At 35.5% G+C, this 22,537-nt stretch overlaps 1 long non-coding RNA gene across 1 annotated transcript; it reads left to right on the top strand.

Annotated features, from left to right (window-relative positions):
• The first annotated feature begins 9,257 nt into the window (after positions 1 to 9,257).
• On the top strand, positions 9,258 to 20,762 carry LOC113964509. The gene is made up of 6 exons (XR_003533213.1): positions 9,258 to 9,367; positions 13,369 to 13,462; positions 16,023 to 16,184; positions 16,500 to 16,616; positions 18,504 to 18,665; positions 20,598 to 20,762. It is a non-coding gene; the product is annotated as an uncharacterized LOC113964509 (long non-coding RNA).
• Positions 20,763 to 22,537: the final 1,775 nt, after the last annotated feature.

The following is a 22,537-nucleotide window of genomic DNA, read 5'->3' on the forward strand; positions in this document are numbered from 1 at the left end:
AATATGCTTATTTAAACTCTGGCCTTATATTAAAGCTGTGAAATTCTTTTCCTATACAACAAAATAAAAACATATCAAATTCCTCTTTGTAGGGATGATCCTTTTTTAGAAATTAAAGCTGCTATATTGAAGGTTTCTGAAGGTGTTTAAAGAACCCCACAGATTTTAATGAGAGAAAGAGAAATTAATTTTATTGCCTGAAAAAAACCCTTTCTCAGATTTTTTTTTCCTGATACATGGAAGGTATATGTTAGTTTATTGAATTTTCCTTCTTATTCCTCCATCTTTCAGCAGTAGAATCTATGTGTGTGAGGTACTTAAACACTGTGGAAAGGATTTTTCCAGTCAACAGATTAGGTAAGAGGTAAAGGTTTTGTCTCATGCTGATGAAATAGTCAACAAATAAATAAATGAAAATAGAGGATAGAATGGCTCTCACAGAATATTACTGATGGAGTGGACAATGTAAAAGGGATGCATAAAAGAAACAGTTTGATCAAAAAAGTTTTAGAGTAAGGTGATAGAAAAGGGTCTCCTTGAATATTGTATGGACTACATGTTCTTCATTCACAGAAGTTTAAAACAGCTGGCCTGTGAAATTGGCAGTTATTAGCAGGGATTTGTAATGAATCTGCCAAGTTTGAGTGGCGCCATATGACAGGAAAATACAATATCTAGCTTTTAGGAAAGAAAAACATGCAGCTGCAAGCTGGTTAGGCTATCCCCTGTAGCATTCATGACTTACGAATAAATACTGAAAGTAAGTAGTCAGGTCATGTCTGTAAATGAATAATTGTTGGAAAATTACGCATCGGTTCATCAAAAATAGATTGTGTCAGACTAACCTTGTATATGTCTTTGATAAGACGATTGACTGTCTAGACAGTGAAAGTCAATAGTTTTAATCTAATTTCAGTAAAACATTTGATATAATACCATGTAGAGAAAGACAGTGATGCAAGGTGGCTAAGGAAGTTGCGTTGCCTGATTTTAAAACAGAGTATTATTATTTTAGAAAGGATTATGTAATATTGATGACTGATTCAAGTGGTTCCTTCAGGTTTGTGCTCATTGAACAGTCATTACATTTGTTAAATAGTTTAATCATTGTTATTAACTTTTTCCTTGGTCTAAACTCTTTTATGCGGGCTCGCTTATGGAAACAAGGAAAAGGAAGGTTAAGGATCATTATTAAAATATATTGAGCAGAAAATTTAGTACATTCCTTCAGGATAATTTTTTTTGTCTTCCTGTATCATCTTCACCTTTTATAAATTATGGGAATTACTGACATCACATTTTCTCTATTTAGTGTCAAATGAGTTCCGTATGTTTTACTGATAAACAAAAAAATAAGGAGATTAAAATGAATATTCTGGCAAGCAGGGCTAAGATTTGTGAAGGTTTACTTATAAGTAACTTTGAAGTCGCTTGAGGATCTGCATAATAAAGATGGCTGTATCTGTGAAAAAGTCTGCAGTATCCCACACTGATTTAAGACTTTGCTTAGTGTCAATCATTATAATCATCAGATGGGTCTCAATAAGAATACTTAACTTGAAACTTTTTTGTGAGCCATAGGTAATTTAGTTTTTTGATATTATGGGTTATAAATTACTCTGGACTCAAAGAGGCAACACTGTATAAAATGAGAAACTAAATTAGAATAGCAAGCCTTTTGGATTGTATGCTCTTCTTAGACGTAGATTTAAGCTACGTTCAATTTTTTTAATTATTTTTTTAAATTCCATTACAGTGCTAGCCAATCTAAGTCTTTTGCTTTTGGATCATAAGAATTCATTAGAAAAACTGCTAAAACTAGTGGACAGATTATAGAATCATAGAAAATTTCTGTAGGTATCTAACTAGGCATACATGTCACATACCTTATCAAATATGGAGGGAACAGGGATGAGAAATGGAGAAGGGAAATGATAGTGGAAAAGGGTCAACATATGTTCACATCAGAAAAATGTGAAATAAGGAATCTAGATGTTACCAGCTTGATGTGGTCAAAAAGAGTTATTTGAACATTTGAGAAAATTGTGAGCTCAAGAGCAAAAATTTGAATGACATATCCTACTGACTTGCACATTTTTCAAAAGGTTATTTGGGGCTGTAATTGTATCTTCAATTTTGTATATGTTGAAAGTAAAAATTTCTGCTTATTAATGTATGGTTGGTGGTTAGAATATTCATAATTACTTTAAAAAAAAAAAAGCCAAGAAGCATACACAAGTTTTCTGTGAGTTTTGTGGCTTATGCCTTTGGTCTCTAGTGCATCACATAGTGATCCACTAGTCCATTTCATATGGTTATATGTGACCATAAAGTGGTATTATGCTGTAGAATAAAGCTAAAAAGTGACACCAATAACAGAATCACAGAAACATTTAGCTTGGAAAAAACCTTTAAGATCATCAAGTCCTACCAGTAATCTAGCATCTCCAAATCCCTAAGAACCATGTCTATAACATGTTTTTCAGATACCTCCAGGAATGGTGACTCCACCACTTCCCTGGACAGCCTGTCCTTTCAGTGAAGACACTTTTCCTAATATCCAAACTGAATCTCCCCTGGCCCAGTTTAAGGCCATTTCATCTTGTTCTGTCACTTTCTACCTGGGAGAAGAAACCCACCTTGCCACAACCTCCTTTCAGGTAGCTGTAGAGAGCAATAAGGTCCCCCCTAAGCCTCCTCTTCTCCAGCCTAAGCCTCAGCCTCTCCTCATAAAACCTGTGCTCCAGACCCTTCACCAGCTCTGTTGTTCTTCTCTGGACATGCCCCAGCACCTCAATGTCCTTCCTGTAGTGAGGGGTCCAGAAACGAACACAGGATTCGAGGTGTGGCCTCACCAGTGCCAAGTACAGGGGCATGATCACTGACCTGGTCCTCCTGAGTACACTGTTTCTGATACAAGTCGGGATGCCATTGGCCTTCTTAGCCATTCACCACATTTATTATGAATAGAAAGAAAATCATAATTAAGAAATACTTTATGATTTCAAGTTTAAATACAGTGCAGATTGATTTCTTGTGCATAGTGTAAATTGTCATCAAGCTATCAGGACTGTCAGCTGGGCATAGGAGCAAAGAATAGACACTTCTTGCAATGGTGGAAATAAAAAAACTTATGCCAAAACTCAATGCAGTTAGAAACTTTTATTCACACTACAGGACTTCTCTGTCTAACTATTAGACATATCAAGTTCAGATCCACAGACTTCTCTGTAACCTGTCCAGCTATTTACAATTTTTTTCCAAGATGTCTACTGGGCTATGGGCTTTCTGAATTTTTATTTCAACATTTCAGAAATGTAAGATTGACCCGGCATTAGTAATTCTAGTTTACAATTACTTTCTTGTGCAATATGCTCAAGAAGATACCACCAGTCAAGTCCTTAAAAAATTTCTATTGAGTCCTGTCTCACTCTATATCAAAGGCGAAACAAGTCCACTCCATACTTTCCTTTATTCCACATAAGTATTAAAAAGTTGTTTAATAATAATAACTGACAACGTTATTAAAATTAGTACTATAAAAATAAGATTTGTGCAAGATTAGTTCATACGAGCAAATTAGTTTAGCTTTCCTCAGTTGTTATATGACTGGAATGCATTACATTAGTGTGATTTGTCAGTATGAGTAAATTACAAATGGAAGATTGAGTTATTTGTGTAGAATGGAGGTACTGATTTAGCTAAACTTACACTTTCTCATTGATAATACTCAATGAAGAAAATGGTGGTTTTTTTGTGAGGTACACAAAAGCATCGCATTACAAATGTTAATAGTTCTGATAAAGCATTCAGATAGTACTACACCTGCACTACACTCCAGTGTGGTTTACCCTATTGCCAAAAAACAAGCTGAAAGACTTCCTGAGAAAAGGAACAGAAAAAATCTGAGAGTTGCAAAGATAGATAAAAAAAGTGACTAAACCCAGTGCCTAGTGCCTAGTTTGTAATAAAAGGGAATATGATAGTGTTCTCCACGTTAAACATTAAAGTTAAATTGAATAAAACAATCCAAGCTCCTGTCAGCATGGTGAGAAGGACTTCAATTACACAATAATTCTTTTTTGAGACTGAAAACACCATTATTGTAGCTTCTTGTGTTTCAGAGAAGTCTAAACTTAGTGTGACAGAAAACACTTGTAGGTCTTCTCTCAGGCACAGCTATCCTAGTAGGATGGAAAGGTAAGTCAGGTCTCTTGCAGAGAATAATTACATCTTTTAAATAAATGATAGAGAAGATTGAATAGACTGTCAACAACATGCTAATCGCCTTCAATCTGCTACCAGTAACTGTTCCCCACAGACCATAAAAGATATTCTGATTTGACTTTTAGATGCCTGGCCATCTGTTTCCTGAACATCTTGTATTAATTGTCTGAATGGATAGACATTTGGCAAGCACACGTAGCCTACCTAACCTGTCCATTCGTTCAGATGAGATGCATCATTAGCAGTGCACTATCTATAGTCCACAGTTGTTTCTCCCTTTGACAAGTCCATAGTAATTATGTATGCGTAACATGCAGCCTGTCACACCAGGAAAGTCAGTTGTCAATGCTGTCTTGTATTTATGTAATCTATCTGTCAAATGATTACTCATAACAAAAAGAGACAGAATGAGCATAAGTAGGGGCATAAGTCTCTTGACAGTTAATGAAACTACACAATGTCTTATGTGACAGTGATGTTTTTCCATATGGAGGTAGCCCTGTTGTCTTCAGCAAAGCTGTCTTTTAAAATGGAGGAAATACCACTGTTGCCATTGGTGTAGTTAGATTAGCATTGTGGAATCCTGGCCATTGATTTCATATGCTAGATATTACTGTGAGAGGAATAATCAGTAGCAAGCTCTTGTTATCCTCTCTGACTGTTTCAGCTGAGTTTGATGCTGCAGTTACCACACTGAAATGAACATAATAGTTTTTGTTGGGGTTCCTCTCCTTTAAATAAAATTATTCACTTCTCTAAATGGTTATGTGGACCATAAAGCTTCATTTATGAGTTCAGCAAAGCATTTAGTAGAATTGTCTATTTACTTTTAGAAAAGGAAACAAATGGGGAAAGCTCGAAGCCCAGAAATGTTATCCTCACAACTGTATTTGGTAAAATTCGTGGCATTCAGATCATGGATACATTAATGTATGACAAATCATATTATAATCATGATTTGAACTAAATTAATTCTTCTTCCTTGATCAGTGCTAGAAGAGTTGCAAAGTGCTAATGCAAGTAGAGAAGTCTGGTAACAGAATTTTTGTTAGCAGTACACCAGATTTCTTGCAACAAAAATAAAACTTAGGGGAAAAGATCAGTCAGGTATATTTCACAAGTATCTCCTGAGAATTGAGGCATAGTGATAAAAGTGCAGATAGCGAAAAGATTCTATAAGATCATGGGATTGACTTAATACTTCAGGACAAAAGGATTGCTTCCATGCTTTTCTTGTTGTCAGTGAACACGTGTATCAGTTTTAAATGAGGATCATTAAAAGAAAGGAAAGAAACAAACCCTAGCAAACTGCAAACTGGAAAAAATGCACTGCAGATGAAAACCAGTGCAAATATAATGTCTCTCTTCTTCATGTTTGTTATTTGTGACTGTCTTAAAAATATTTTCTTAAATTTGTTTAATTTTTTTAGAGTTTGAGGACTGTATGTGAGCAAACTGTTCCCTGATTGGCTTAACCTTGAGATCTGATTTTTAAAAGCATAGTGTGTAACACTCCACATGAAAAATCCATGACCACTACTAATAATTGATAGGAAGGCTATTGCGAGTGTTGAACACAATTTTGACCTGAGAAAATGTATGGTGATATATGTGTATTTTAAGGGACTTCTTAAAGTTTTTCTTCAAATGTTTATTTGATTAAGATATTCCCCCAAAGGCCACATTTAATATTTTCTTTTGGTGTACACTTTGCATACCTACAGTCATGTCATATTCTGTTAGTTATGTTGTACTATTTTGTAAATACTTAGCATTTTAAAAGAAGGACTCAACACTGATCAAGTATCCCTAAAAGTGTTTTTGACCACTCTTTTACAAAGTTTTTTATCATATTGGATAATTTCCCTATTTCCTCTGATTTCTCTTCCTTCCCCTCTCACTCTGTGACCTGGGATCAGCTTCAAAGAAAAAGACTTGTGAGGGACTGAACAATGGTATTATGTTATTACAGGTGTACCTGACCTCTTTTAATTCAGTTGAAATACATCCATGGTTGTGCAGACGGGAAGGTAGACTTGCTTTGAGCAAACCTTTCTCTTTTATCTTCTTTGAAGTAACTTCTGTAGGCAACAGCAATGAGGTCGAGGTACCAAACTGTGCTTCATGGGTGAAAATCGTCCTGAGCACTTGGGCCAACAAATGCTGTCAGGATTTCACAGCATCTGAAGCCACTGTCCATGCTGTGTTCACAAAACCAGTGTGACATCTACATGAGAGATCTCTTCAGCATGGCAGAACCCATGATTCTTTTAGGTAGTTAGTCATCATCAGCTAAAAATAAAGCCTTTAAACCAATTAAAGAAAAAGATATAAACACAAATATAATTTTAGAGATGGAATTTGAGGATAAAAATTCTAAATTTTCATGCATTTGGGAAGTAGTTACTGGAGGAAGGCACACACCTTAAAGAGAGTGTTTTCTTTCACTTCCACATCTTTTGATGGAAGTCTTATAAAAATAATCTTAAGACATTTTAAGTTGGAGATAGTAGCAGGCAATACCATACTGCAAGAGTTCACCATGCTCACCTGGAGTATTTGCATCTCCTTCAAAAACACAGCTCTTTGTAAATTTTCTGTCCTTTTCTTTATTTTTGTCTCTTCTTCCAGATATAGACAAAATTATTCAAAATTATATTGTCCTTTCATTCTTACATGGATGAGCTGGCATTCACTGAGTGACGATATCTTTCTGCTAGTCTCAGCACAGAGATCTAGAAAGAAAGACAGTAAGAGAAGAGGATATACTGTTTTGTTATGAATGTAGTCTCCATACAAATTGTTACACTTTTTATTCTGATTTACAAATTCCACTTCTGTATAGCTTTCAATTTCTTGAGGTAGTCTAGATAGATAAATGGAGAAGGATGCAAAGCAGGAAGGGAACATAGATTGGGAGCAACAGATTAGTACCAAATATGCCTCCCTTATGCTCTAGAAGGTGTGCATGCTTGCAGAAACACGCTCATGTGCCATGTGAATAATTGACTTCCTGGAGTGAAGCTTGGAGCACTCTAGTATCAGGCATAGCCTAAAAGAGGCAAAGAATGACCATACTGGACCATAGAAGTCTAAAACTATGCAGGGTACTGGCAAAAGAACTTTGGCAGAAAGTGTGCCTCAGGAATGCCTCACATCGAGTTCAATGATGGAAAACATCCCACATCTCAGTGAAACTGCTTTCCATTAAGGCCAGAAAATCATTTGCACGGGTTAAATGACACACAGAAACATTTTGCCTGTGGATTAGGGGTGTTCTGGCATAAAAGAAGTCAAAATGACCCTCTGCAAAGTAGAAGTGTAAAAAAAGCCCAAACATGTCAGAAATACTTGTTTTGAAAAGCATAAGCTTATAATTAACTTGTTATAACCACTTAACTAAATCCATTTTTTCTGTAGCCACATGATTAGAATTCCACAGAAGTTCAGCAGGAACACCAGGATTAAAGTACGGTATGCACATGTATGTATGTTTTGAATTGGTATGTATTTTATGATCTAGTCCTATCTTACCATGTTACTTCATAAGGGTAACAGAGTTTCAATTTTCAAGATATTACCTAAACCCCCAAAATTTCTGTCAGTTTAGAGCTGGAAGCCAGTCTCAATAGTAGTTCAAGTCAAGTATAGACACTCTCTTGGCATTTCCAAGGTTCAGCTTGGTAATTTGCAAAGTACTTCAGGCTATGAGCCTGATAAACAAGAATCACTATTAAAAAACTGATAAAATTACTGTTACACTTAAAAAACCAAACAGCCACAGTTACAGTAAGTTATAAAAAGAAGACGCTTTTTTTCTTTCAGAAAAAAGTAATAAAAATTCAAGATTCTAATAATGGGGGGGAAAGGAGAAACTAGAATTTATATGGCATTTGTAAGATGTTTCCTTTTTATTTTCTTTTGGTTTTGGGTTTTTTGGGTTTTTTTTTGAAAGGGTACTGATTGCTCATTCTTAAAAAGCGTTAGGAGCAGTTATCCTTACGGTTGGCTGAAAGAATATATAAAAAAGTCCATCTCAAGGCAGAAATAAAAAAAGTCTATAGAAAAAAGGCTTAAAAACCCATATTTGATTTCACTTTAGTACCATTTTCTTTCTCTTTCTTGTTCCAAACTTTGGGGTTTAGATCAAATGTATAAAACCCCTTAAATATCTTCCACATGAATTAGCACTTAACTAGTTTTCCTTTTTTTTTAGCTTGCTTTCTTGTATTAGTTACAAATATGTTTCTGTGATAATAAATCTGTAGTTAGTTCATAATCTCTAGCTCAGAAGCATGACATCTAGTGAAAAAGATGCTTAAAATTTTAAAGAGGAGGGAAATCCCTTCACATTGATTGTTTACACACTGTGCTACCTGTGATATAGTATTTGTATCAAATTTTCTGTAGCAAATTTAAAATTACAACCATCTCAAGAAAGTGTTGCTGATTTTGTATTTATTAAATAACCACTATTTTTCTATGTATTACCATTAGTTTTGTCAGGTTGTTTCTACTTAAATAGATTTTTGAAGTCTTTCAAGTCCCTAATACTTTTGTTTACATAATATATTGAATTATATATCTCTTTCTGTCACTAATTCACTACTGTTTGTAACCTTTCAGTGGCATATAGATATGAATCAATCACACAATCTGGGGGAGTTTGGTTCTAAACCTCCCTATATAAAATGCAAAGGAATTTAATAAGAAAGAAAACTATGAAATTAAGCTGCCTGCACTCTGTTCTCTGTTCTGGAGAAATACTGACAAAACAAAGGATACCTTACTAACGGCTGTTCAAAATAGACACAAAGAGAAAGTGGTGATCAGAGAAGCAATAATGAGTTGAGAATCTCAGCCTCTCTGAATCAAGTACTAAAACTAGCAAGATTGATAGATCTCAATCTCTATATCCTGAACAGCTAAACCTTTATCCCTGCTGGAAAACCTGCTGTGGAGCTTCCATAGAGGAATGCTGCACAAACTAAGGGGATGACTGCATAAAGGTGGGTAGGACATACTAGGGGAAACTTGGAGAGGGGTGGAGAGGGGCACTCTGGCTTTGAAGAATTTGAAGACTGCACAGAAATTATTATTGGATGTTTAAGTAGAGAAAAAAAAGCTTCCAAGTGAAGAGGTAGGAGTGAATTGGGATGGAACAAATGCAGAGCAAAGAGGGAAAAGGGGCATAAAAGAGGCCAGGAATGTGTAAGCAGGCTCTTGGTCACTGTGCTTGTCTCACCAACCCTGCAGCTGATCGTCACCCCTCATTTCATGGTTAACCTCCCTTTTTAACCATTCTCTGTCTGAACGTGCTCTCTATTCTGCATGCATGACTCAGTAGCAAAATTCAAGGCAGTCTATCTGGCAACCAGGAGAAGTCTGGGTGATGGTTAGCGGGGAGACCAAGGGTCTTGGAGCTGGCTAACTGCAAACTAGATCTGATAGCAGGACCCCAGAGAGATGGAGAACCTGGAAGTCTGATGGGATCTGGGAAGGGTTTTTTCCCCAAGAGCTCTGAGAAAGGACTGGATGATTATTCACGCAGTCTCTGTTTTAAGTGGGTGTCTGTGCCAATACTTTTCTCCTGTCTGTTGATCTGTTTGTAAGCAGTTGTTTTTGCACAGACCTTTTGTGTGCCCATGAGAGATTAGTGTTCAGCTTCATTCCTGGTGAGACTTGGAAATGGGACTGGAGCAGATCCTCTCAGTCAGCTCAGGAGGGGATAGATCACCTGCATCCTTCAGTCCACTGGATTTGGCTATGTATTATATGTCTATTAAATACTCTAAGTTTACCTACTAATCTTAATATTTCAAAACTGTAGGGTCAAAACTCTAGGAGATCTTTCTTACAGTGGGTGTGAGGGTAGGAAGGGGTGTGAAGTTTTGTGTATTTTTTTTAGGGGGGATTATTTTTTGATGGAGTTTTTCCACTTATTGTATCATTAGCTTGGACCATAGCTGGATGGGGGCAAGAGAGGAAGAGTTATTTAAAGGCGTTGAGCATGGATGTGCAACTACGTGTTTTGTTATCTCAGTGAAAAATTCATGTTACACTTGGAATCAATACAAATCTTGATTGTCAGGAAGTGACCTGAGATATCGTGACTCATCTCCCTGCAGGTCATGTTTTGGCTGGCTTTGATGTTTAGGGTACCCAGCCTGCAAACCTGGACTGAAGTTTTGCCTTTGGAAAAGTGATTCTGTTTCAGGATTCCTTTACTTTTTCAATAATTCATGGTTCACACATTACAGTGTCATGTCTTATACCACAAGTCTGAGGTGCAATTTTGTTCCCATGAAAAGTTGCAGACCAAAGCACTTTCTTTCATGACTGTGATAAAGATAAAATACTGCAGGGCAGGTTATCAAGGTATTGAAAGGATTAAATGAGGTTAGAAATAGCTTTGGGGTTTACTTTGTGCAGGAAAAAACTTCTATGAAGAGAAGAGACTAACAAGTTGTATCACCTGCAGGAGAGCACATTCTTTTTTGAGTCTCTTGAGGCTATCATAGAACCTTACTAGGGCAAAACAATAAAGATAGAAAAAAATATTATTGATTTAGATTTGAAGGGAAACATAAAACTTGAAAATATTTTATATCAATATTTTTTAAATCCTACTACCAAAAGTTTTGACATGAAAAATAATTTTTATTACGCTAATATTTTTATTTACTGTTTTTACCTGTTGATAACATTCTTACTCTCCTTAATAGTTGGCCAGTTAAACTCCTCATTTACATTTGGTGTTTTTTGTAAATGTTTCTCTTTCAACTGAGTTGCAAACTGGTGATTTCAAGAGATTTGCAAAGTAGAATTAAATTTCAAGCAATAAAATTCTAACTCAAATATTCACTGTAATATCTACTAATTTACCTAATCAACTATTTAACTAATTGCAAACACAATGAGAGTTTACAAAATCTACTCTCCAAGTTTATGTTTTGCCCAGATGGATATTGTGAGAGGAAGTACCCCATAATTGGAGATGTCTTCCCAGGAAGAAATCTTGCATAAGGTTGCTGTTGTGTGCCATTTTTTGACATAAATGGAAAGCACTCCCATTTTATTTAGATACTACTCCTCAAATGCAAAAATGCATCGAGCAGAATTCAGGCACTAAATGTTGATCTAACAAGATATACTGTCATCTGATCTTGCAATATTAAACTTTACTTAATACTTTTCCCTGGCTTCATGTTCTGTGCATCAATTCACTTTTAACCAACTATGTTTCTAGTACATCTCAAAGTCTTTATATATACTACCCCTCAGAAGTCCAGAATTCTGGAATTCATCATTCTCCAACTTCAGCACATTCAAATACTGTTGTTGTCTATGAAAATGTATAGTCCTGAATAAGTATTTCTTGTGGTCATATACTCCCTTCTTCGTTCTTTGCTCTATGCATATATGACCATATAATTTGAGGCCTGGAAAATTGTTATTGATTTCAGAGATTTCTCTCTTCCTATTTAAGAAAAAATAAAATTTCACAGCTGATAACATATTTTTAGTTGAATACCTCCTGCTATGTCTTGTCTTAATTTAAGTTACAATGCAGTAGGTATTACCGCATAATCTTGTGCCATATTGCTTTACTTGCAAAGAACTGTCTTATTTAAAAGACTAAGATCTCAGTTCTGTGTGACTTTAAAATAAATTTAGTTTATCTCCTGTCAGTGATGATCTTTCTCAGGGAAAAATCCTTACTGTTGTTCATGGAGCTTTATAAATACCTCCTGAACTGTGGGGGGTTTTTAAATGTTGAAGGAGACATTAAGTCAAAAACTGATCACAAAATGGAAATTGAATTTTAGTGGAGGCAATTGAAAAGAAGACAGAAGGACTTCTGTACAGGAATAATTAGACAATTACAATGAAATATCATAAATGAACAAACCAAGTGACAAAAAAATCATGTAAAACCTTCAAGTATCAATGTAAGTTTACTCTAGATTCCTCTATTATCTCCTAACTGCCTTCATTACTGTTGCCTGGGACATAACATCACGTAACAGAGGATCACAAAGCTTTTGCATACTCAACCCTCACAAATCAGGAACAACTCTTGTCACCCCGAAGTTTAGTAAAGAGAGGCCATCTCTGCAACAACAGACAACACTGTCATGATATTGTGGGGGAGATAAGAACATTTAAGATAAATAAAATTATATGAAATATTCTTTTTCATAAATGAAGGCAATTTAGAATAGGGAAGAATTAATGAACTGTAACAGGTCTGAAATTAGCAGTCATATCACATTAATGCAGTGACTGGTTGTGGTTCAGCTAAAACAATGTTACTGAAATACTAGCAGGAGATGTAATTGAAAATCAGTGATAAAAGAGAAAAGGTATCAAGAAATTTTGACTAGAGAAGAGCATTTTTTTCTATGGCAATAGTTCTCAAACAATAGTGTCGCAACAGTTGACACTAGGCAAGCTGGTACACAAGGAAGTCTTGACACACCATATAGTGTGAGCTCTGCTGTCTCTGATTGATGTATCTACTAAGGAGCTAAAAATATTTTCCTGTTATCGCTTTTCTATGTAAACAGCTGCTGTAATTGCTAGTGATGACAGCTAAGTTGGGAAAACATCCATGAAAAGTTTTCTATTTAACAGTTAATCTATGTTGCTGCTAAATACACCTGTTCCTGCTGCTCTAAGTTGGTTTTCTTGGTGGTATGCTGATTGCAGGTACATCTTGAGAGGCTTGAGAAGCTAAGTTCTGCTTCATGTGTATTTTTTGTCCTTTGGAGTTTCTAAGAATAATCACCTTTGACTCATTTCTGTGATTCGGTGAACAACCTGCATTACAATATGCCAATAGAGACTTTACTTACAAAAGGATACAAAATGTAGTTAAGTAATCAGCATGTATTCATTGTGCTCTAGTCCTCTAAGCTTCAGGCTGAAAATAGCTCAAAAATAATAGTATTTTGTAGGAATTCTCCCTCTTTTCAGTGTCTCTATTGCTTTCTGATAATTACCAAAACAGCAAATCTGTTTGTCTGAAATACTGGAAGGATTTATTTTTGCCTGGAACCTTGTTGATGGATGCAATAGGTATCTAAGGTATAATAGCAATATTTTCTTGTAATATACTATTCTCTCTCTTTTTTTCAGCTAATTTCTCCAGCCTAGTAGTTTCTGATATTATTACGAGGCCTTGGGATATTTTACCAGTGCAAAATAATAGCTGCTGGAGAAAGAAAAGCAGGTCAGCTTGCTTCCAGTTGCATTTGAGGGGAGGGGGGCAGAAGCAATGCATTTTCTAGTGCTTTCATCAAAGCATATTTATTAAAGGTCTCAAAGTATATAATTTCTTCTGATTTCCTTAAGAGATTGTTTCAAAGTTAAATATTTTGCATGACCATGTGTTTAGTTTATTTTCTTTCTTTTATTTTACTTTTTTTCTTTTTCTCCTCTCCTGGGCCCTAGTCAGTCTTCCTACTCACATGGTCCTCTTAATCTCTTCCTTGCCTTAAGCAGAGAAAGATTTACTTCCTTCAATAACAGTACGTTATTGTCCTAAGCCATTGCTTTTTAATTTCTATTTTAGCTGTAGTATATGTGTCTTCCTTTTTCCAGTTTCTAAAGTAGCTTTCATATTTTGGCTTAATGTCATTTTTTGAATTCTCTTTGAACTGCTAATGACTTATTGTCAAGGTAATAATAGGATTGTACATGGGATCCCTGCCATGCCACGTATGCAATTACTGTCGTAATCTGCACCTTATATTAAAATCTAAGAGAATTATCTGGCTTCTATTCAACAAAATAGGTTCATTGCCAGTTCTATTACAAATCTTTCTAAGTATCTTCTTTCTGTTAAATAGCCATTTATATTAGTTCTGTATAGTGGATCAATTCCTACAACACTGTAGAATGCATGGCTAATGGAGTGGGCCTTGTGAAAAGATCATTTATTCAGGTTTTACAGGGAATCTTGTATGTTTCTTGGTGTGTAAGATATTTTAAAATAAAAGTAACGGTAAATATTAGGAAGTTAGCAGAGAATATTTTCAGGACTCATGAAATTTTTCTGATAATATAATCACAAAACCTTTTTCTCACTAAAGACTTTGTAGCTGCGATTTCTGAGTATAATTGTTAGGGGTTAGAATCAAGTATTTATTTTAAATTTATTGTATCTAACAACCTTATTTTTCTAATTATCAGTCTTCATGGTGCATTCAAAACACTGATAAAACACCATATGGTGCAAGTACATACCATATGTATGGTATTCCATACATATTCAAACTTGTATCCCATCAATTAATGACAGTTTTACATTACATGATAATCACCATAATGAGATTTTTTTTCTTCATTTTGATACAAGCCAAGCAATGTGAACTTCCATATATGCCTCACTTCAAGTACTATTCAGTTCCACTGATTTTCTTACATTTTATTCATATTGGACAAGTACTTTTACTCTTTATAGGACGGATTTACTTGTATTTCTAAAAGTAATTAAATAAATGCAGTTGACGAGATAATTGTCATAGATTCCTGAACAACTATTCTACTTCATTATAAATAAATAAATATTTCCTGGTCCAGTAACATTTTACAGAAATAGTTGTGTCTGGTTCCATACCAACTCCTGGAAAAACCTATTTTCTTGAGACCATTTTAAAGGAAAAAGGTCCTTGGGCCAAGATTCAGGCTGAGAGTTTAAAAGAAAAGAAAAAAAATGAAAAATCATTTGTGGATTTTCTGTGAATTTAAGATGTACTCTTTGGATTGAACTGTGTAGAAGAGTCAACTCTGTACATTTGTGGAATTTAGAGAAAAGCTGTAAAGAATTTCTTATTTGTAAAGGAGACTTTTCATGATAACCATGCTAGTCTGTGAATGAAAATTACAAATTCCCTCCTAATGATCCTATTCGTCTTCATAAAACTACAAGTATTAAAGGCAAAGGGAAGATGAGCTGCTTCTAGATTTATAATGTCAAGGAGGGAGACATCTAATGTCATGGAGTAATGGATATAAAAGGTTAATCTGGGTTCAGAAATCCAAGTAGCATAGTAAAAGCAATGACTGCTAACTTCAAGCATTTCAAGAATTATTATTTCAGAAACTTTTTATAATCTTCGTCTTCTTGCAGTGCTCAGTAGAGAAGGCAGCAATCTTCTGTGTACGCTAAAGTAGCTAAAAGCACTTCATGGTGAAGTACAGAATAATTAATCATACCACGGGATTTGGAGTTTTCAAAAGTGTGTTCCTGAACCAGTAATCCATACCTGAAAGGGTTTTCTGTGTTTCTTTTCCCTCTCATAAGCTTGGTTCCTAGTACCCCAAATCTGCACATAAAATAATAGAACTTTTGTTTTCATCTGGTATGTTTTCTGTTTCAAATCCTTTTGTACAACTATTTTTTAATTAAGTTGTATATTGAATTACTTTTTGGCACAGGATGATTTTGGATCCTGATTTTTTCAGATTAATTTATATGAACATAAATAGCAGGGTAGCACTGGAGTGAGTGGACACTGACTCAGGACTTTAGATCAGCTTGCTATTTTCTTAAAAACTCTGACCCTTCTAATATAGAGGGAAGAAATTTATTTCTGCATTTTATGTTCTCAGTATATCTGTCTTTATTCCATTCAGTCTGCACCAGAAGTGTTCACCAGTTGATGCACTTGCTGTAAAATGTGAGAATGTAGTAACATCCACCAAAGCAAAAGCTCTGATCCCTTCACTCTGTAATGGGTTGTTGAACTCAAATACTGTAAAAAGTTTCTTTTTTTTCTCTCTAAAAGTAATCACATTCCTTATAACTGAGAAAAGAAACCAACCTATGTGACAAACAAGCATAACTTCAGAAATTCACTGCAGTCTACAAGCCCCAAACCCCAAAGGGACTCAAAGTGGGCCTGGAAACAGCAGAGGACCAGTGAACTAAGGTAGGAAGCATTTTTGTGGTAAGCAGTCACTTCAAGCTTTTCTTTCCATTTTTCATACTCTGGGTTTTACATTAAAAAAAAAAATCCACAACACATTTTCCACTCAATGGATCTGAGTTTAAATCATTTTACTGCTGTAGTGGATGAGATGTAGAAAACAGCCAGTACCAGAGTAATAGAGATGTTTATGCTCTCTGGCAAAATTTAAAAAAAAAATATAGTATAAAGGAAAATTGTAATGTCACAGTGTTCATATGAAAATAATTTAGGTATGCTTTAGGTCTTTACTGTTTCTATAAAATGCTTATAATTGTTCATCCATTGTTTCTGTAGTTTAATAAGCAAAAAATTAATAGAAACTGGAAACATTTGTCTGGGAAAAAAAGCAATGCCTGAAACACTTCCGTGGAATTAAATTCAAGATCTGATTTTGATGGAAGATATCACAAGGTAACTACAACACTGGCTAATTGGGAATGCGAAGATCAGAGGTGCAACCAAATATCTCTAAGCCTTCAGGGACATGAAAGTGTAAGGTATTCACACAATCTAATTGAAATTGGGAACTGGCTGAACAGCAGGTCCCAGTGGGTCATAATCAGTGGCACAGGGCCTAGTTGGAGGCCTGTCACCAATGTTGTCCCCAAGGTTCAATACTGGCCCAGTAGTATACTTTAAACTGCAGAGGAAACTCCATATACTTAGAATTAAATAGGTTTTTAACATCGCAGAGTGATAATTAGTTTTTCATATAATGGAACTTATAGAAAAATAACATTCTTAGATTGAAACTTAGATTTAATCTTAAATTGAAACAATAGTCATAAACGCTGCCAGACTTCATCAAAATAAAAGTAGTAGGATAGATCTCTAGGAAAGATTTCTGACAGATTCAAAATCTTTTTTTAAGCTCAGTTGATTTATTTTTTTTCAGTTCAGGTTGCTGTTAATAGATTCACCTCTATGTTACCAATTCTCTCTATTAAGTCCCTCTTTTCATTATTTTTTACTAAAAAGGACGTTTTAATTAGAAAGTCCATTAGTCAGAGTAGAATAGGAAAAATTTCACAAAACATTTTAAAATTAATCATTTAAAATTTGTGACTCAGTTATTGTAACTGTACCTGAAGCTATTTTTATTCTGTGTGTCCAAGGTATAACCTTGTACCTATTACCTTTGTGCACAGCATTTATTTCTTGTTCTCTTAGGAAAACCATTATAGAAACTTAACTCTACGTTGACAAATTTTATTTTATTTTATTTTATTTTTAGGTTTAGAACCTTCATCTTTCCCAGCACAGGGAAAACCTGCTCTGCAATTATTGCCTCTCTTAACAGCCCTTACCAGAGAGATTGCTGAATATGCTTTCTCTCCCTCTCTTTTTCAGTTTTGTAACTTAAAATTGTGTCTCTCCTTGGCTCTTAATCTATTAGGAGAAATTGGAAGTTTGTGGAATTTCAAATTACACTTGATTTAGTTTCAGTTGAAGTTTTACTGTAGTACTTGTCCTGAGATGTTATAGTGAAGGTATATAAAATATGAAGCTCAAACAAATGGAAAAAAAGGTAGATCATAGTATGCATGATTTATACTGTTGCTTATTTTTCTTTCTGTTTTTGATTTGTACTACTGTTGCAGAAGGTTTTATCTCCATCTTCTATAGGTTCTCAACCTCTCCACTTTAGCAGCACTATTCTAATAGCTAAGATTGTTTACTTCTCTATTCATTAGTTCTATTTAAAAAGAATAAAATTATTTACTTCTTAAATTTCACTTTTACCCCAATTATCATCAATGCCAAATCAGTGTCTTCAGCAAAATTCAGGGTAATTTCTCTTTATTACAGCTGTGCTTGATATTGTAATCTAAGGCATAAACCTAAAGGCCGATCAAGAAATGAAGACGTTTAACTGGATTGAATAAAGCTATTTATATATGTTTACACCCAACTATAAATTTGGAAGCAAGGATATTTCAATGGCAAAAGTCATTCAGGGAGAACGTTTAATTTGAGTGAAAATACAGCCATTTGACTGGGGACAAATTATTCTAAGAACAATGAAACAAGAGTAGAGTACAAGCAGGTTCAGTCTTTCCCTGTACCGCACCTAACCGAACAATGGTGGTGTGGTGGCAGTTAATAGTACTTCCCACAACTCATCAAGAAGGAAATAATAACCTAATCTAACCTTTACAAAAGGAACAAATGGTCAAAGTAGTTTGGTTACAGTAAAACAGTAAACCAGACAATTGGAGAATTGTGTCGTAATTTTTTAGGTTGTTAATGTGATAAATTTTAATTATCAAGATTATAAAAGTTTCTTTATTTCCATAGAGAAGGTGCAATGTTGAATACCAAAAGATACCTAGCTATATTACTTAATTGCAGATGACTTGGAGTAGAATATTCCTGAAAATTTGAAAAGAAATAAAGAAGCAGATGGAGATTTTTCTCTGCAGAGGTCAGGAGTTCAAAGTAAAAACCCTTCTTCAAACGGTGAGAAAAAGTAGACAGGATTTTTCTTAATTCTCTAACAAGAAGTGGCAGGGAGCCAGAGAGAAAAAGAAGGAATTTTTAGTGATAAGATATAAAAGCAAACTGAAATCAACAACCAGGATGTACACAGCAGCAAGTGGCTTTCTTTATGTGTTTTATTTATGTCTTTGTTGTTAAACCGAATTCTAGATTATTTCTGTTTGTGCACAGAAAGGAAACACAGGTAAAAATGGTATTGTGCTTGTTGGGAAAGATGAGAGGATGAGAAAATACAGCAGAAAATGGATGGATAAAAGTGAATTTTACTGTGGACAAAAACAATAGGCAGGAAACAGGCTTGGCAACTTCATTGAACATGATGAAGTTATTAGAAAAGGATAAGAAGGAAATCAATGGAAATCAGACAATACCAAAGTAAGTGAGGTTATCAAGCTAAAAAATAACATAAAAGGAATAAAAAACAGAGGTATGTCTGTTCTAGAAGCTGAAATCAGTTGTATGTATGTATGGCCAGTCTTCGCGAACGAAGATTTTGGGAAAAGTTTTTTACCTTTCGAGCCTGCGCAATGGATTTTTTAGGTGAGACAGAGCATGCGCTGAACTGAGCCCACCCTTTAATCCTAAGGTTCATCTGCCGGGGCCAAGCGAGCTTGGGCAATGGCAGTGAGGTCCTCAGGTCGTAGGTTTGTTTAGAGTGACCTTCTCTTAGATGGATGGCCTCACAGGGCTGACGAGCTCCATCTGCCCGGGGGAGTATCCCTGACCGGGAATCGAACCCGGGCCGCGGCAGTGAGAGCGCCACATCCTAACCACTAGACCACCAGGGGTCCCCTGAAATCAGTTAGTAAAGTATTAAAAGGACTAATATTGTAACTTTTATGCCAGAGTGATAGTTATGAAACATATATTTGTAGGGCAAGGGACCCCTGGTGGCCTAGTGGTTAGCGTGCGGTACTCTCACCGCTGTGACCCAGGTTCGATTCCCCGGTCCCCCGGGCAGATGGAGCTCGTCAGCCCTGTGAGACCATCCATCTATGAGAAGGTCACTCTAAACAAACCTACGTCCTGAGTACCTCACTGCCATTGTCCAAGCTTGCTTGGCCCCGGCAGATGAACCTTAGGATTAAAGGGTGGGCTCAGTTCAGCGCAGGCTGTGTCTCACCTAAAAAATCCATTGCGCAGGCTGGAAAGGTAAAAGACCTTTCCCAAAATCTTCACTCGCGAAGACTGGCCATTATTATTTGTAGGGCAGTGAAAGTGCTGAGTGCTATTTCCAGTATGGAGAGTAGGAAAACATTAAAAATCATATTTTAGCCATCCAGAAATAATATGAATGAGATGGAAGAAATAGAAGAGTGGGCGGAGTAAGTTGATTTTTATTCTGTCTCCTTGTTCTGTGACATTAAGGTGAAATTGTCGTTTTACCTGAGCATCACATTACCTACAGAAACATTGTGATAGTCTCTATCTTGATTGTCATCATTTCATAAGGAGTGTGATTTTTTTTTTAAATCCTTTGGTGAGCACATTGCTGCAGCTGTAGCCTTGGTCTGTACCTTTGCACACATAAACTATGAAAGTGATTCAGCCACTGCTGCAGAACAGAACTGCTTAAACTTTCTCCTAGAGAAATTCCCCAAAGGAACTGAAAGGGTTTAGATTAAAAAATAACTTTCTTACATTTCTATTTTGGCATAAAAGACAGAATTAACTTTCAAAAAAAGTTAAAGCAATGAAGAGACAGAACAGAAATAATACGTTAACGTGCTGCTCATTTCATCCCTGTAGACTGCAACTTACTTTTGTGTTTCAGTTCAATTAGCTTGTTACTGAACAGCAGCAAAATTTGATCATTTACCCTCAGCTCGAGAGAAGTTTTTACTCTGTTTTTGTGGTCTTGCTGCCAGACTCATCCTCTGTGCTTCCTCTTAGCCTCTGCATGAGTTCCAGCCTTCAGGCTAGATATTGTTTGCCAGCTCAGCAATTTTTCCAACCCTGAAGACATTCAGCAGCACCTGGTGACATGAGTGGTCCTTCCAAAGGGTTCTGTTGGAGCCAGCCTTTCCTTAAGGCAAGGACAGACATATGCTTGGGAACACTGACATACAGATTGACCAAAGATGGTCAAGTGAGCATGTACAGTTGTCTACTACACATTAAAACACTGTATGTTTCTTGATGGATACTTGATGTATTTTAATTGATTTGTTTCTATTTAATTCTTCAATTGCCTTAAAATCACATTACCATACCCTTTACTTATTGGACAAGGCTTGATTTGAATTACTGGGAGGCCATATTTTATTAATAAAATGTAGTTAGTAAGTGATTCAAATTCATTTTAGCTTCTGGCTAAAGTAACCCTGATTTCACGGTGGTAGTTTTGCACGCACTAGCATTGAAATTCTCCTCCTTACTGGAAACATATTCTAGGACATGTATCATAGAATTAAAATTTAGATGTCTGGGCAGGTTTTCTAACGAAGGATTAATACTGTACACTTTTATTTCTTTGTTTTGCTCCTACATTGCATCCTTGCTAGTGCTACTTTGTAAATCTTTTATCAAATGCTATAGTGGTAATCCCCTTCCCACATGTCCTTCACAGTTTTGAGTGCTTTGCTTGTTTTGTGCTCTTGCAACTTCTCTTCCTACAGATTAAGCCCATTACAAAGAAGCAGTGGATAGCAGTACCTGATGGTGATGGGAGGACTCAGAAAAAAAGAACATATTTGTAAAGCCAAGAATCTCAGGCAAGAATGTAATTTCACTGTTGAAAAAGCACCAGTACAACAACCCAAACCACAAAGCAAAACAAACTAAAGAAATGGTAACCAACTCAACAAACCAATACTAATCTAGATGGATAAAGAACTAACACTATCTAGACTGAGAACAGTAACCTTGCTATAAATTAATAAACTACGTTCTTTTAGTTTTCTCTTTTAAATTTTTGTTTGATGTATTCCTAAAAGTGGTTCTCTATAAAAGTTCACTGAGTTGTAAATATTTGGCATAAACTGCCTCCTTTCATGGTTCTTCACAATGGTTTAGTTGAATGGTGAAAAATAAAAAATTTCTGTTTCTTCATGGAACAATCTCCATGTAAAATGGCTGACAGTATAGTTACAGAAAAAAAGAAATAGAGGAAAATAAATACTGAATTGAGTTGTCATTACTGTTAAAAGTGTTGCAGGTAATATTTATTGGAAAAATAAAAATATTTCAAAGGGTTATATTTCACTGCTTATTAAGATACAGTCCAATGGTAATAAGAGAGACATGAGAGCAAGTAGAAATTATAAAAAACAATTAGAAATTATAAATCTCTCTCAGCAATATGTTTTGTATCTTGTAGATCAGAAAATGCTCTTTAGTTGGATGACTTCAGTGCTAAAGAAGCTGTAAATAATGAAAAAAGAAAAGGAGTCAGGGAGTAGAAGAAAATAAATAGGAGAAACTCATCATTTTTCCTTCTAAGCCTGAATGAGGGTTGGTGTCTATCTAGGAGTCAAGGTGCTCGAGTTCTCATGAGGCAAAAGAGAGTAAATTGCCAGTTGCAGACAATGTGAATGCAATTTTACAAGAGGTGGTTGAATAGGGGACTCTCTTTGTGATTGATTGCTTTCTAAACCATCAAAAGGGTCTGAAATAGGGCAGCCCAGGGGTACATTTTGCACTTTACACATTCTGTTTGTGGCTGTGTCATTTTCATATGAAATTCATAGTAATGTATATTCAACGTTTTTATTAATTTTGTTAAACTTCCTATTGAATTCATCTGGAGTTTTACTATTTTATTAATTTTCTTTCTCTGAGGGAGGATTTTCTGGAGTATGGTGGTTCTCTGCTCTTATTCCTGACAACAATGG

The sequence above is a fragment of the Neopelma chrysocephalum genome, unplaced genomic scaffold (assembly GCF_003984885.1).
Source record: "Neopelma chrysocephalum unplaced genomic scaffold, ASM398488v2 Primary Assembly neopelma1_42, whole genome shotgun sequence".
Taxonomy (NCBI): domain Eukaryota; kingdom Metazoa; phylum Chordata; class Aves; order Passeriformes; family Pipridae; genus Neopelma; species Neopelma chrysocephalum.